We start from the raw sequence: 14,004 nt of genomic DNA, 5'->3' as shown, positions 1-14,004 counted from the left end.
GTGGACAGCAATTTAGAAAGTGTATAGACAAATTCATGGAAGATAAAACAATCAATGGCTTCCGGTCATGGTGGTACATGCTGCCTACAGGAATTCCAGTGCCTATGGATACCAGTTGTTGGGGGACAATTGCTATAAATGGCAATTGCCCTCCTGTCCTGTTTCTGAGCTTCCCAGGGGCACTAGGTTGGCCATTGTGGAAAAGAGAGTGCTCTTTGTTGTGTTCCAACAGAACACTTCTTATCTTCTTTCTGCCTTCTGTGGCTTTGAAAACCTTCCCCTTCAGGATTCATTGCCCCCCAACACTATATTCTTTAACAATTAGCCTCTTTTCAAGGAATTTCTTCTTAATCAAAACAAAGCTTTCAGCCTCCACAGAGTTCCCCTTAGTGAAGAGGAAGGGGGTACTTTAAAGCACACTCCCTCCATGACAATTTGAAATGAATACCAAGGCACTTGGAATTGTGATCAAGATGTGGCCAATAAACTTTCAGTTGTGAAATGCTCTCTTTTAGCCAGTATATTTTGATAACCCCACTTTCCACTGTCACAGGTAGGTGAATCCCAAAAACAAAGAGAATAAAGCTTTGCTTTATATATTAAAAGGGGGGCATTTAACTAAAGCTTAATGTTGGAACTGGAAATTTGCAAGCAGCTGCAAATGGCTTTAAGTTCCCTCAATGGCTTTTATTTGTTTAATATGTGGGCTTGTAAGAGCTGTTCCTTGAAGTGGTAATGAGCAATAGGGGACACAAAGCCCCTTAAAAAACCCAGAACAAGGCACCACCACGAGAGAACACCATAAAGGCTACTGAAGCAGGAAACTCTCCATGTACTAGGTAGCAGTTTATGATGCAGAAGGCTGAATCAATTCAGAGGCAGTATTTGCTTTTAATGTCATGTGAGGTCAAGTAGGGATGGCAGCTCCATGACTAGGGAAGCCAAAGCTAACTTCAAGGGAGGCAAAAAGCCTTGACTCTTAGGAAGCACTTACATTGGTGACATGACTAGAAGGTGAATTCAAGTGATAGCATGAACTGTATTCTGTACCATGAAGAAGAAGAGAGGCAAGCAAACCAGCCGCTTCTACTTATTAACCAAACTGCAGGAGGCAGTGGAAGACAGGAGTGCCTGGCGTGCTCTGGTCCATGGGGTCATGAAGAGTCGGACACGACTAAACGACTAACCAACAACAATGTAGCTGAAACGAAATGCCAATGGGTTGCAGACGAAAAGGTGGAAAATAACCTTGATGGAACAAAAGAATGAACTGTTGGATGAAAAACTTGTTCTTTTGAAACAGCTGTTCATTTTTATACACTGCTTTCCTCTTTCCTTTGGGAGGGGGGACATCTTTCCATCCCACATTTGCTAATATTGCCTTCTGGGCAAAAGCGTCTTCTCCTTTTCATCCCAATGGACTGTGAAAGCAAACACCTGGCTAGCGACAGAACATTAAGTGCTCAGGTTGCCACTTTACATTCATTTCCTTGTGATTGTCAACTCAATGGAATGATTCAAAATAATAAAGATCATTGAGGTGCATTTGTTCTCTCAAATGGGACTTCGTAAAATGGCACCACAGGCTCCCAGCTTAATTGGTTTTTCAAAGCCTCTATCAGTTCAAAATGTCCAAAGTTGATTTTTCTAAGTGTCAATATCACAGACTAGCATCATTAAGTTTTCAAAGCAGAGCAATGTTAAAACTACAGGAAAGGTAGACTTAGCTCCAGCATTATGTAAACAGTCTCTGCTTCTTGGAAGTTTTCTTGAAAAGGCATGAGAGGGATAGCAAACTGCCGTACAATGTCAGGCCATTGGACCATGTATCTCAGTATTCTCAACCTAGATGCTAGAGACTGAATCAGGGACCTGCTGCATGGAAAGCATGAGAGCCAGTGTGGTGCAGTGGTTAAGAGTGGTAGACTCATAATCTGGTGAACTGGGTTCGATTCCCCGCTCCTCCACATGCAGCTGCTAGGTTACCTTGGGCTAGTCACATTTCTCTGAAGTCTCTCAGCCTCACTCACCTCACAGAGTGTTTGTTGTGGGAGAGGAAGGGAAAGGAGATGGTTAGCTGCTTTGAGACTCCTTAGGGTAGTGATAAAGCAGGATATCAAATCCAAACTCTTCTTCTTTTACCACTGAACAGCGGCTCTTCAGTTAGGCAAGCTGTTCGTTATGCTTTCAGAGACAGCATGATTGGTTATCTTCTTAAACTGTGGTTCAGGGGACCACCAGCATTTCCCTGATGGATAACACCTGAGCATTCTCAGGACAGTGATGAAAAGTCATAGTGGGTAATACTGAAGAGGAAGTAGTAACTTAGAAGTTTCCGAAAGCATGAAAGTGGTGCCAAACATCCATTTAAACTTTGAACTGAAAAGCAGTACGTGCTGGTGTAGGGGGAAATGTCTGAAATGATTTTCTAGGAAGGCAGATACTGTACAGTGGTACCTTGGTTCTCAAACGCCTTGGAACACAAACAACTTGGAAGCCAAACACTGCAAACCCAGAAGTAAGTACCGTATTTTTTGCCCTATAGGACGCACTTTTTCCCCTCAAAAAATGAAGGGGAAATGTGTGTGCGTCCTATGGGGCGAATGCAGGCTTTCGCTGAAGCCTGGAGAGCGAGAGGGGTCGGTGCGCACAGACCCCTCTCACTCTCCAGGCTTCGCGGACCTCTCCGCAAGCGGGGGGAGCGCTCCCGCCGCTTGCGGAGAGGTGCCTGCATGCGGAAGCCTGGGCGCACTGAGCTCAGCGCGTTAAGGCTTCGCGGACCTCTCCGCAAGCGGGGGGAGTGCTCCCACTGCTTGCGGAGAGGTGCCTGCATGCGGAAGCCTGGGCGCGCTGAGCTCAGCGCGTCCAAGCTTCGCGCACCTCTCCGCAAGCGGGGGGAGCCAGCCCTGGGCTCCCACGGCTTGCAGAGAGCTGCCTGTTTGGGGGCTGGGGTCAGGGGAAGCTCCGGCGGGCCTCCCCCGCCCCAGCCCCGCACCTGGGGGGGAAATAATTTTTTTCCCTTTATTTCCCCCCCAAAAAACTAGGTGCGCCTTATGGGACGGTGTGTCCTATAGGGCGAAAAATACAGTATTCTGGTTTGTGAACTTTTTTCAAAACATGCTCTGTTTTGAGTGTTATGTTGAAGTCTGTTTTTGCTATTTATTTTGTGTTTTTGCGGCTCTTTTGTTTTGTTTTTGTGATTGTGTGGAACCCAGTTCAGCTACTGATTGATTGATTGATTGATTGACTGACTGACTGCAGTACATTGTTTATTGCTTTCATTTTATGGATCAATGGTCTTGTTAAATAGTAAAATTCATGTTTAAATTGCTGTTTGGGGGGTAGTTTTTAAAAGTCTGGAACGGATTGATTCATTTTGCATTACTTTCTATGGGAAAGCGCGCCTTGGTTTTGGAACACTTTGGTTTTGGAATGGACTCTGGAACAGATTAAGTGTGAGAACCAAGGTACCACTGTATATCAAATACGGTATGACTTCCCCTTGGGTTAAAAATAGGTAGAAGTGTTGTGGTGTAAGGTGCTGTTTTTGATCTTTTCCCATCTCTTCTGGATTTCAGAAGCAAGACCTTTATTACTATTGTTCCAACAGCTATTTAGAACATATCAAGAAGTAATGAAGTTCTACTTTGAGTCCCTGCTGTTGTCAGATTACTTTTAAGAGTTTGTAATACAGTAATGTTATGTCTGTGCTTTTATCCGCTTGTATTAATATTTTGTGACTCCACATGAGTTTTTTAAAAGGGTTATGATTATACACTTTAACATGTATGAATTAAATATAGAATTGCTATAAATATATAGAATCCGGTACTCGCCAAGGAATTCAGCAGTTTGTGAATCTCATCTTATTTTTAAGAGACGGTAAATCGTTACATCCCTGTTTTTATCTCAATGTTTCTTAAATAAATACAAAAAAATTGACAAATGTTTCCCTTAATAGTTTTGTGCGCCTTTTCTAAGTTTAGAAAATGGGCTACAATTGTACATTTTAAGATGTATAAATTAATTATGGAATTGCTGCAAAAAGAAATGTAGAAACTGGTACGTGCTGAAGAATCCAGCATCTTGAGATCTCCTTTTAATATTTTAGAAAACCAAAAGTTCTTTTCACATTTCAGTTCAAAATATTGAGCCTTTTCTTGCTCAGACATTATGCAGGATGAATCCCACACCTTTAATTCAGCATTAGCAGATGCCTCTCACCCTCCCCACATGACAGTGAGGTAGAATATAAACACTTCAATCTCCTGACATTTAAATAGGGGGGGGGGGATAATGTTTATCAGTCTACTTATCTGATTACTAATTTAAACAGATATGCAATTATTAAGAGAGCCAGAAAAATGTATAATGGCTGGTCTATGATGACAATTAGAATATGGCTTAACTGGAAATAAATTGGCATCTTGCATTTCACCTGTGTGAAATTAATGCAAAGTGTGTAACTGATGCATGTTTCTTCTTCAGTGAAAAGAGTTTGCTTATGGAGGTCAGTGCTCCAGTTCAGATACACTTCACAAGCATGGCTTCATCATAAATTATATAACAATTCATTCATACAAGCAAATGAAACTATGCAGAGAGCCCGGAGCAGGAATCTGATATGGTTGCTTTCTTCAAAGCTTTTCTTCAAAATTTCTTGTTTTGAAATTGACAGCTATATGCTCATTTGAAGTGCCCTTTAATACTAAGCTACCAGTTATTATATAATAATCAACTTTCAAAATTTGACAGAGTTCATTCTCTGTGGCTCATTGGATTCTATACCTATAATCTAGGGACTCTATGACAGGACGGCCATGTTGCACTGTGCCGCACTTCTGGCTAAAAATATAGTGTTAAAATGCGTGGAAGGCTAAGACTTGCCCCAGCCGGGGACAGATGGCTTGATGATATAATCAGTCTGGTGACTTGGGGAAGGAGGCACTCTTGATGTGTTGATGAACTTCTAAGAAGAATTCCTGGAATTATTTGCTGAATCCTGCTATACTTTAGCACTTAACACTGACTCCCCCATATTACCTCTCTTTCTGCATCTTCCTCTTACTTCCTCTTCTTCCTAACTTCTCTTCACAATCTTTTTCTTCTTTTCAAATTTTCCCTTTCAACACAGCTGCCTGCCTGGTCTCACCACAGCTAAACTAAGGGAACACCAAGAAGAATAAGAATGGAGGGGAGAAACAAGAGAAAATAGTAAGAAGGGAGGCTAGCTTAGAAGTCACCAGTCTGGGGTTTCCTGGTTTGTATTGTTTCATAATTTACCAAAATAAATTGATAAATTTATCAAGAAACAGGCAATACAAAGGAAATTGCACACCTGCACTTCAATTCTATATGCATCAACTCAAAAGTAAACCTCACTGGGTTCAGTGGGCCTTACACCCAGGTAAGTGAGTACAGGATTGTACTCTAAAACTGCTTTTCTTCTCAGCAGTTCATGAAACTGGAAAATAATGTTAAAGCATGGGCTTTCAGCACTTGATAAAACCATGTTGTATAGAAATACTGTATAACAAAACTGCTATTCACTTAATTCGATATCTATAAACTAAGTGGTCAGTCTCGACAGAAAAAGAATCCTATCAGAATAGAATCATAGAACTGTAGAGTTGAAATGGACCATGAGGGTGGTGTGTGTGTGTGTGTGTGTGAAATATCCAATTCCTCCAATTGTGCTGGAGGAACACAAAAAGATGTCTGTAAGAGAGGGAGCGGCTTTCTGAATGTGAGAGGGAAAATGCTGTTACCCTCAGGCAATGTTTTTGTGCTTCCCATAGGTATCTACAGTAGCAGCTGACAGAGCAGAGCAGCACAGCTTACCTGACCACCTGTCACTCCCATCACTTGGCACAATGGAAGGACAAGGGGGAGGGATAAGGTGCTGGCAAAGTCAGTGCAGTGCAAACACACCGGTGAAGCCAATCCAGTGCTCCTGCCAGTGCGTTTACACCATGCCAACCATTCCAGCACCTCACCCATTTGTCTTCTGGTAGACCATCACAACTGAACATTCCTGCATTGCAGGAGGTAGGACTAGATGACCCATGAGTCCCTTCCAACTCTATTATTCTATGATTCTATTATCTGGTTCCCCACTGTGCAGGCAGAATGCTGGACCAAACAGAACTTTGGCCTGATCCAACGTGCTCTTCTGCTTTTTGAACTTTTACCAGGTTTCTACAGTTCACTTACATTTGATTTTTTAAGGAATGAGCCACTCCTTCCCTCCCTTGCCCCACTTTGCTTTCTGTCACTTCCTTTCACCTGGAACAGTTTGCATCAAACAAACCAGGAGTTAATTGAGTCCTTTATTTGCTTTTAGTGCAGCCCATGGCCCTTCTTCAGATCAAATGAAATGCTAAGAGCTACAGTTAATGAACACAAAACTCAGAGATCAAAGCTGAGTGTTGTAAATACTCATTATTATTCTCCCCTCCCCCTCCATCAACCGCTTGATTCCCTTTTAGTGAAATCTCACTGTGAGTTGTCACATGCTCAGGTGTACAATTAGCAAACCAATTTGACATTCTATCGTCCGGAACAACTGATGACTTTAAAATCATATTTACTGCTCGTGTTCAGTGCTGCATCAAGAGTGGGGTCACTTTGCAGTAGAACTAGGCTGTGCCAGTGAAAGCCTTAACTCCTGGCATATGGAGTTCACAGTGTTATCTCTGACCAAAATTCTGTCCAAAATTCTGTTATCATTCTTAGGTATTCCTTAATAGAAATACAATGATATTTTCTTCTACAGGTAAAAGGCAGTGACTTTCATCCTATGAAATGAATGGAAGCTAAGAAAAGCTAGAATGAATGAATGAGTGAATAGTAGAATCTTCACGTTTTGTTACTCTAGCAAAGATCCTTCACCAAATCACTAGTAATGTACCCATAGGCGCCAACTCCATGGGGCCTGAGGGGGCCCGAGCCCCCTCAAAAATTCGTTTGGGGGGGCTCTGCCCCCCCAATAATTTAAGAAAATTATTAGTTATATTATGCTTTGTAAAATCACAAAATTATGTTGGGATTTTTTATTTTCCTTGTTTGACGATAGTTACCTTTAAAAATACATTCAGTAATGAGTTAAAACAAAGCCACTCCCGATCTAGAGAGGGGGTGGGGTTGCGGGCTCTCGACCCATCAACAATCTCGCGGGGCTGGCGTCAGGGATTCCCCCTAGCTCATTAATATTCATCGCCCAGAGCAGCGCACAGAAATGCCGTTTAGCTTTCCACTGGAGTGGTACCTATTTATCTACTTGCACTTGGATGTGCTTTCGAAATGCTAGGTTGGCAGGAGCTGGGACCAAGCAATGGGAGCTCACCCCATCACGAAGACTCGAACCGCCAACCTTCCAATCGGCAGGCCCTAGGCTCAGTGGTTTAGACCACAGCGCCACCCACGTCCCTGCCATTTGGAATATAGCATACTGTATAAAGGTTGGGATCACATCTACAGCTCCCACCCACCCTTTTTTACCTAGCCTACCACTGGCCCTTAGTCTGAGAAAGGCTTCCCAAAGCTGACGACTAGTAACTTGATTTTGTACTTCATTATATACGGCAGTAAACTCACAACCTACACACAAATTACTATGTACAGACATGAACTTCATCACTCTTCAAGCATTCCAGAATACTCCTAACTAGCTGTTATGTACTGAGTTGAATAGGATCCAGAATGCAGCAGTCTGATTGGTCCTAGAACAATAGGATTCAGAATGCAGCAGTCTGATTGGTCCTAGAACAATGCAGCAGTATGATTGGTCCGCAGGAGCCACCCAATAAAGCTCTACGTGGAAGCGAATCCACAACCTGATTGGCCTACAGGAGAATCCCGGAAATAGCCAATCACATGCAGCCCTTTGTGTAAATAATGTATATAAAGCATATATTGTGGGGGAACTTCCATTCCTCCTCACCACTATGAGCTGAATAAAGAGCATGAAATCTACTCTCGACTCCGAGTATATTTCACTAGCCAAACAATGCCATAGGTCACACTGCCTATAGGAGAGACCTCAGCCAATCACTGAGCTGTTACTAGGTCCTCTTATCTCTAGGCAAATTCCTCCCGTGCTCTGTCTCCCTAGCCTGTAGTCAAAACACTAATTGCTCACTTGCCAAGCTGCATGTAGACTATGAACTCCAACAGTAACTACTATGCTCAGTCTCTACAGTCAGAGGCACCAATGCTTCTAAATATCAGTTGCTGGAAACCAGAGGCTTGGGTCCTTCTCAGGGTTTTTCCACAGGCAACTGGTTGGTCACAGTGAGAACAAGATACTGGACTAGATGGGCCATTAGCCTGAAGCAGTAGGCTCTTGTTATAAGATTCTTCTTTTAACTGTGCCTATTTTAAATACAATGGTCTATGTGATTTTGAGTTTATTTTAAGAATGTGTTTGTGTGCATTGATATGGCATAAAGACTAATTTAATAAATAATAGTATATGAATGTCACATAAATGTCATGAAGCACCTCTATTCCTTTGCTGGTCTTCTTTCCTGCCCACATTCTTATGCTGTTATGGCATTAACTTGGAGTTCTGTAGAAACCTCTGGATGGATGTGTCGAAAAGGTGGACAATGTGACCAGGGGAGGAAGCTGCAGGAAGCACAGGGATCTGTGATTTGGCCTAGAAACCTTCCCTACATTCTATGACTAGACTCTTTCTAGTCTAGAGTGAGGCAGTGCTACAGAGAAATGTATCATAGCTGAATTATCCTATTCTGATCCATAAAGGACACCAGCCAGACTGATCCATGCTTTTAACATCTGCTATCAGTGGATCTTGGCCAAATCCACCCAGACATTGGCTCCAGCTCATTTCTGCTTAAGTCATGGTTTTGCCACTGTGTTTCTTGCATCCTTAAACAGATCGTCTGTCTGGAGCAGTTTGGGAGAGCAGAAAGAAAAAAATGCAGCAATGTATTTGGCATCTTATTGGCTGGGCAACTCTCAAAGTCTCCCATTCCAAAAATGGGTGCTGAAATGCCAGCCTAAACCTAACCATTGGGCTGCCCTCTCTTCAAGAATGCTGTGTTCCTGAGATCAGGATTCAGCAAATGAGGTCTTTTCATGTCACCAACTCCATGCCAGGAAAAGACTCATCAGTTGAATTTCACCCAGTCATGCATATGTTAATAACATATGGGTCCAGCTGGATGAGGAGGAAAAAGATTGGCAACCCTGCGTACATGAATAGGTTATGTTCAACACCCCCTTTCCTACTGAGCAACTCAAGCTACTTCTCTGTTTTAATCCACAAGAATATAAATCTATACACACTTCCTTGGGAGTAAGGCTCATTCTGCCCCTTTATTATGTTTGCTCTGGGGGATCAAATGGATGGCAGCTATTCTGAGGCCATAGTAGTAGAACATCTGCTTTGCATGCAGAAGATCATGGGTTCAAGTTCCCAGCATCACCAGGTAGTACTGGAGACCTAACCCTAACCCTACCTGGAGATCCAATGCAAGTCAGTGTGGGCACTAATAAGCTAGATGAATCATCAGACTCGGTGTAAGGCAGATTCCTATGTTGTACCTGTTGGCATGCATCTGTCTTGAGAGACAATGGAGTGCCTCTGGGGGGGGTGAAGTCAAACCACTATGTTAGCAGCACTGAAATGACCTCCAAGGGTGCTAGCCTGGACAGTGTGTCTGGTGGTCCTGGCCTGCCTAGACAACAAGATCTTCCTTGGCCTCGCTGATGTGGTCCAAAGGAAAGCAGAGCAATATGTTTGGCACCAGCTTGGCTGCAAGGGTTGCCAGAAGGAGATATACAATGCAACATCCAACCTGTTGTACCTGTAAATGTAAGAAAATGCACCTAAATAAGTCCCTCTCCCTTAGGAACCCCACCCTCTACTTCCTAGAAAGTTGAGGTTGGAAGATTATTCTGTCCAGTCCTGCAGAAAAGAAAACCTAAGAAAGAAGCAAAAGGGTGAATAATAAAAATCATTCCTGTATTATCTATACACAACACTTTACAGATTACAGAATGGCAGGTCCCTGCCCTAAGAACCTTATAGTCTTAAATTCAACACAGGGGAACAACAGAAGAAAGGGAGGCAGGGATTAACACAGAAAGAAAATAGCAGCAGCATGGATATAGCACTTCACATACATTTTAGATCACAGACATTGAAACCACCTTGTAATGTAGGACAGAAGCATTGCCTTCATATGTAAACGGATGTCAGAATAGTGAACCTAGTGAGTCAGTGGCTAAGGTGAGACTGAAAGCAGTGAGCTCATGGCTCACCATAAACCATACCAGCAGCATGTGACACACTGTAAGACTAATAGCACCCCTTTTCTATCTCCATTTGCTTCCATTAAAGAAGCCTAGCCCCCGGGATCTTCCACCTTCAGTTTAAACCCTTGGGTAGGAAGCGTGCAAAACTACTGGCACTGAAGGAATTAATAATTCAGCTATAATTCTTGTCGCACACCCGTGTTTTCCTGCGCTTCATCTTCTGCAATGCATCTGCCCTGTGTGGGCCATCAGTACTTGAGAGCATCACACTATGCAGTGTGCCAGACACCAACACACATTCTGTTCTCTGCATTGATAGGGAAGGAATTTAGGAGACAGAGACACTGTTTGCTATTTTATTTTATTATATTATATTTTTCAAAGTATTGTGAAGATAGAATCATATTGTTCCCATGGCTAAGGTGAGAAAGGGCCTGTCAGTCTCGTGCTTTGTTTACCTCTGAGCCACTATAGTTGTTCCCACTTCCATCTGTTGCCAGACAAGGGCCAGCATTCAGATAGCACTTTATATTCCATTTTCCCATCATTTCCTTACCTGATGATTTCCGTGTTTTGTGTGATCTTTCACATGATATAAAAACAGCTTCAATAATACTAGTGGAAACTGATTTGTAACTCCTCAAACTGTAAAATCATGGGGGGGGGTGTTGTTAAAATTTCATGTGATGACATTTGAAGTGGTATTCTGGCATACAGTTCTTTCCTGCCATTTAAAATTTAGCACGATGGGGCAACATATTGATCAAAAAGTCACAGTTTCATAATGCAACATGCAATGCAGTGTAAATGGAATGTTAGCATATGGGATAGAAGCACTACCATTATAATCAGGAAAACAATCAAAGAATAAGCATATGATGATAGGAAGTGTATGATGGAGGTTGTTCTTCCAGGTTTCCTTCTCACATGCATCTAATCATGGGAGATGGGGAGAAATTCAATTCAGTACATATTTACAGGCAAATTTACCCGATGCACACTTTTTGAAACCCTGTGTGAACCAAAGCACAGCAATCATTTGAAATTTGCACTTCTGATTTTTGTACTGCAACTCTCCAGGCAAGTTATATGACCAAAAATGCATATACTAGAGCAGGCATAGGCAAACTCCAGCCCTCTAGCTGTTTGGAACTACAATTCCCATCATCCCTGACCACTGGTCCTGTTAGCAAGAGATGATGGGCATTGTAGTCCCAAACATCTGAAGGGCCGGAGTTTGCCTATGCCTGTACTGGAGTAAAGTGTGCATTAAAATGAAAATATTGATGAAAATAACACAGAGAAATGCATTTAGGGGAAATTGCTTTGTAAAAATGTCTACACTTGGCAAAAAAAATGCATACAAATGTGTGCGCAAAAAATGCTTTGTTTTCATAAGAACTTCTTTTTCAAAATAATTGCAAATTAATTCTTTTTCAAAATAATTCTTTTTCAAAATAATATCAAACTAACATGGAAATGTGTAGGACTGATTTTAAAATTGGAGAATTGAGAAACTCAGAGAAAACAAAATTGACAGCTTCATCCAACCCAGCTCCTGACCACCCCTTGTCTGTTGAAGCCCCGAATTTTGACCCCATGTTTCTGACCTCGTGCCCCACTTGACAAACTAACCAATGAACTGGGAGTCTGACTAACTGACCAACTGACTCACTCACTGCAATACTTTGCAATGACAAAAAGGCTTTTCTATTTGCATTCGGTCCTTTACCAACTGTCTACTGTCATCTTGTAGAACACAAGCCAAATAGTCTCACTCTCACTTAAATCTCTCTGTGTGCTTTGCACAGTCCAATAAAGTTGCTTAATTCCATTTTGCTGCTGAATTGGCAGGGTGATGTTTCAGTCTGGGTATGTTAACAAGCCTCCACTGGAATCAAATATTAACCATGCAGATTGAGAAACGCTCTTATCACAAACTCTTCCTTTGCTTGGGTATATATGATGAGAAGCTGAATCATAGAGGCTAGATGGCCAAGCTCAGCTTTCAACAGTTTGTAGCTCCCTTAGTTATGAGAAATCTGAGACTGGCTCCCTGAAGTAGATGTGTAAAATTTCTGTGCCCCAGGCTAGGATCTCCAAAGGGTCACACAATTTTTAGAGGTCCCTTTGGCAGCTGCTTTCAAGGCAGCAATTCTTTTTCAAATTTCCCAGGGCTACAGAATGGGGCAAAGCAAATGGAGATGCTGAGCCTTGTTTGGTCCATAGCCTTTCATACCAGAGAGTTCCTCTACTGACATCATCTCATCCCAAATGATAAGATCCCCATTCTTTGAATTATATAGTTCTTGTTGAAACACAATCTATGGCCACGAGACTAGAAGATGCAAGATCTGTGACAAAGTCAGTGAGATAGACTGGCATTCATGTGCCACTAAAGGTAGCTGCTGATGCACACAGACCTCAAGATGTGTTTCATTCTGCCCAGTCTCCGTCACGTCATCCAGCCATGCCTGCCATTTTCATTGGGATGACTGTCAAAGTCTCCCAGTCTCCTACTGGCCTGCAATATTTGCTTATAGATTTCCCCATTTTATGCACCTTAATTACTAAGTATATCATCACAGCAGCAGTAACTTGTGTGCGACATCTGAAGCACACTTGCTATGAATACCCCACTTAACCTTGCATGACTTTGGGTAAAATGCCAGTCCTCCTTCTGACAGGTGGTGGAGGATAACCCCTTCCCTTCTCCATGTGCAGGCCCCACCTTGGAAACATCTGAAACAAATAATAATTGTGTTGGTTTCTGTTTCCCTCACTGAGCAGCTGCTGCAAGTCACAGGACTATGTTTCCATTCCACAGTCCAGATACTGTTGGATTCCCACGGGAAAGGGAGATGGGACGTGACGTTACTGGTTTCCTGTTTCCTTTGTACTGTCATTTCTTTGTTGGAGTTGCTCTCTGCTTCTCACAGAGACAAGATGCATGATTGTTTGCTCTCTGCATGGCTTAGTAATAAAGCATAGCAATGTAGCCATACCTGCCTCATCCTTCTGTTGCGGACTCTGGGTGTTTAATACTCTGCTGGGCTCAAATGAACATGAGCCATATCAGCTCGGAGGGCTGGAGCTGAATTTACTAATAAATTGGACTGATGGTGGTTCGCTATCTGCCAGGCCCCTGGTAGCTTGTTTGCCTGAAGAACTCAAGAGAAACATGGGGATAGATAATGGGGAGCAGGTGTTGTCACAGAGGCAAGCCGGATACCTGAGGGAAACCAGTAAGCAGGAACCAAGCACAAGACCACTCTCCCCTCTTGTGGTTTCTAGCAACTAGTATTCAGAAGCATTACTGCCTCTGACCATGGAGGCAGAGGATGGCCATCACGGCTAGTAGCCAGTGCTATTTTTTTCTAGCAAAAGAGGTGCTGGAACTCACCATGAACACCTCCCTTGTCCTCTTATAATGGCAGCAGCACCCACCTGAGAGGTGCTTGAACTGAGTTTCAGTAGCTTTCCTTTCAGGAATTTCTAGGTGCCAAAATCCCAAGGGAGCAGAACAGACTATTTATGTATGTGACCATGGCTGCACAGATGTTATTGGCCCAGGGATGGAAAAAAGATAAAGTTCCTACCAAAAAAGAATGGCAGATGAAGTTGATGGACTATGATGAAATGGCTAAAATGACTGGAAGAATCAGAAATCAGGAAGACCAAAAGGAATGGAGAAAATTTTTAAATTATATTAAAAACCAT

This window comes from Podarcis melisellensis, assembly GCF_964234715.1.
Source record: "Podarcis melisellensis genome assembly, chromosome: 6".
Classification (NCBI taxonomy): Eukaryota; Metazoa; Chordata; class Lepidosauria; order Squamata; family Lacertidae; genus Podarcis; species Podarcis melisellensis.
The sequence above is the reverse complement of the archived record's forward strand: the minus strand, read 5'-3'. Positions refer to the sequence as shown.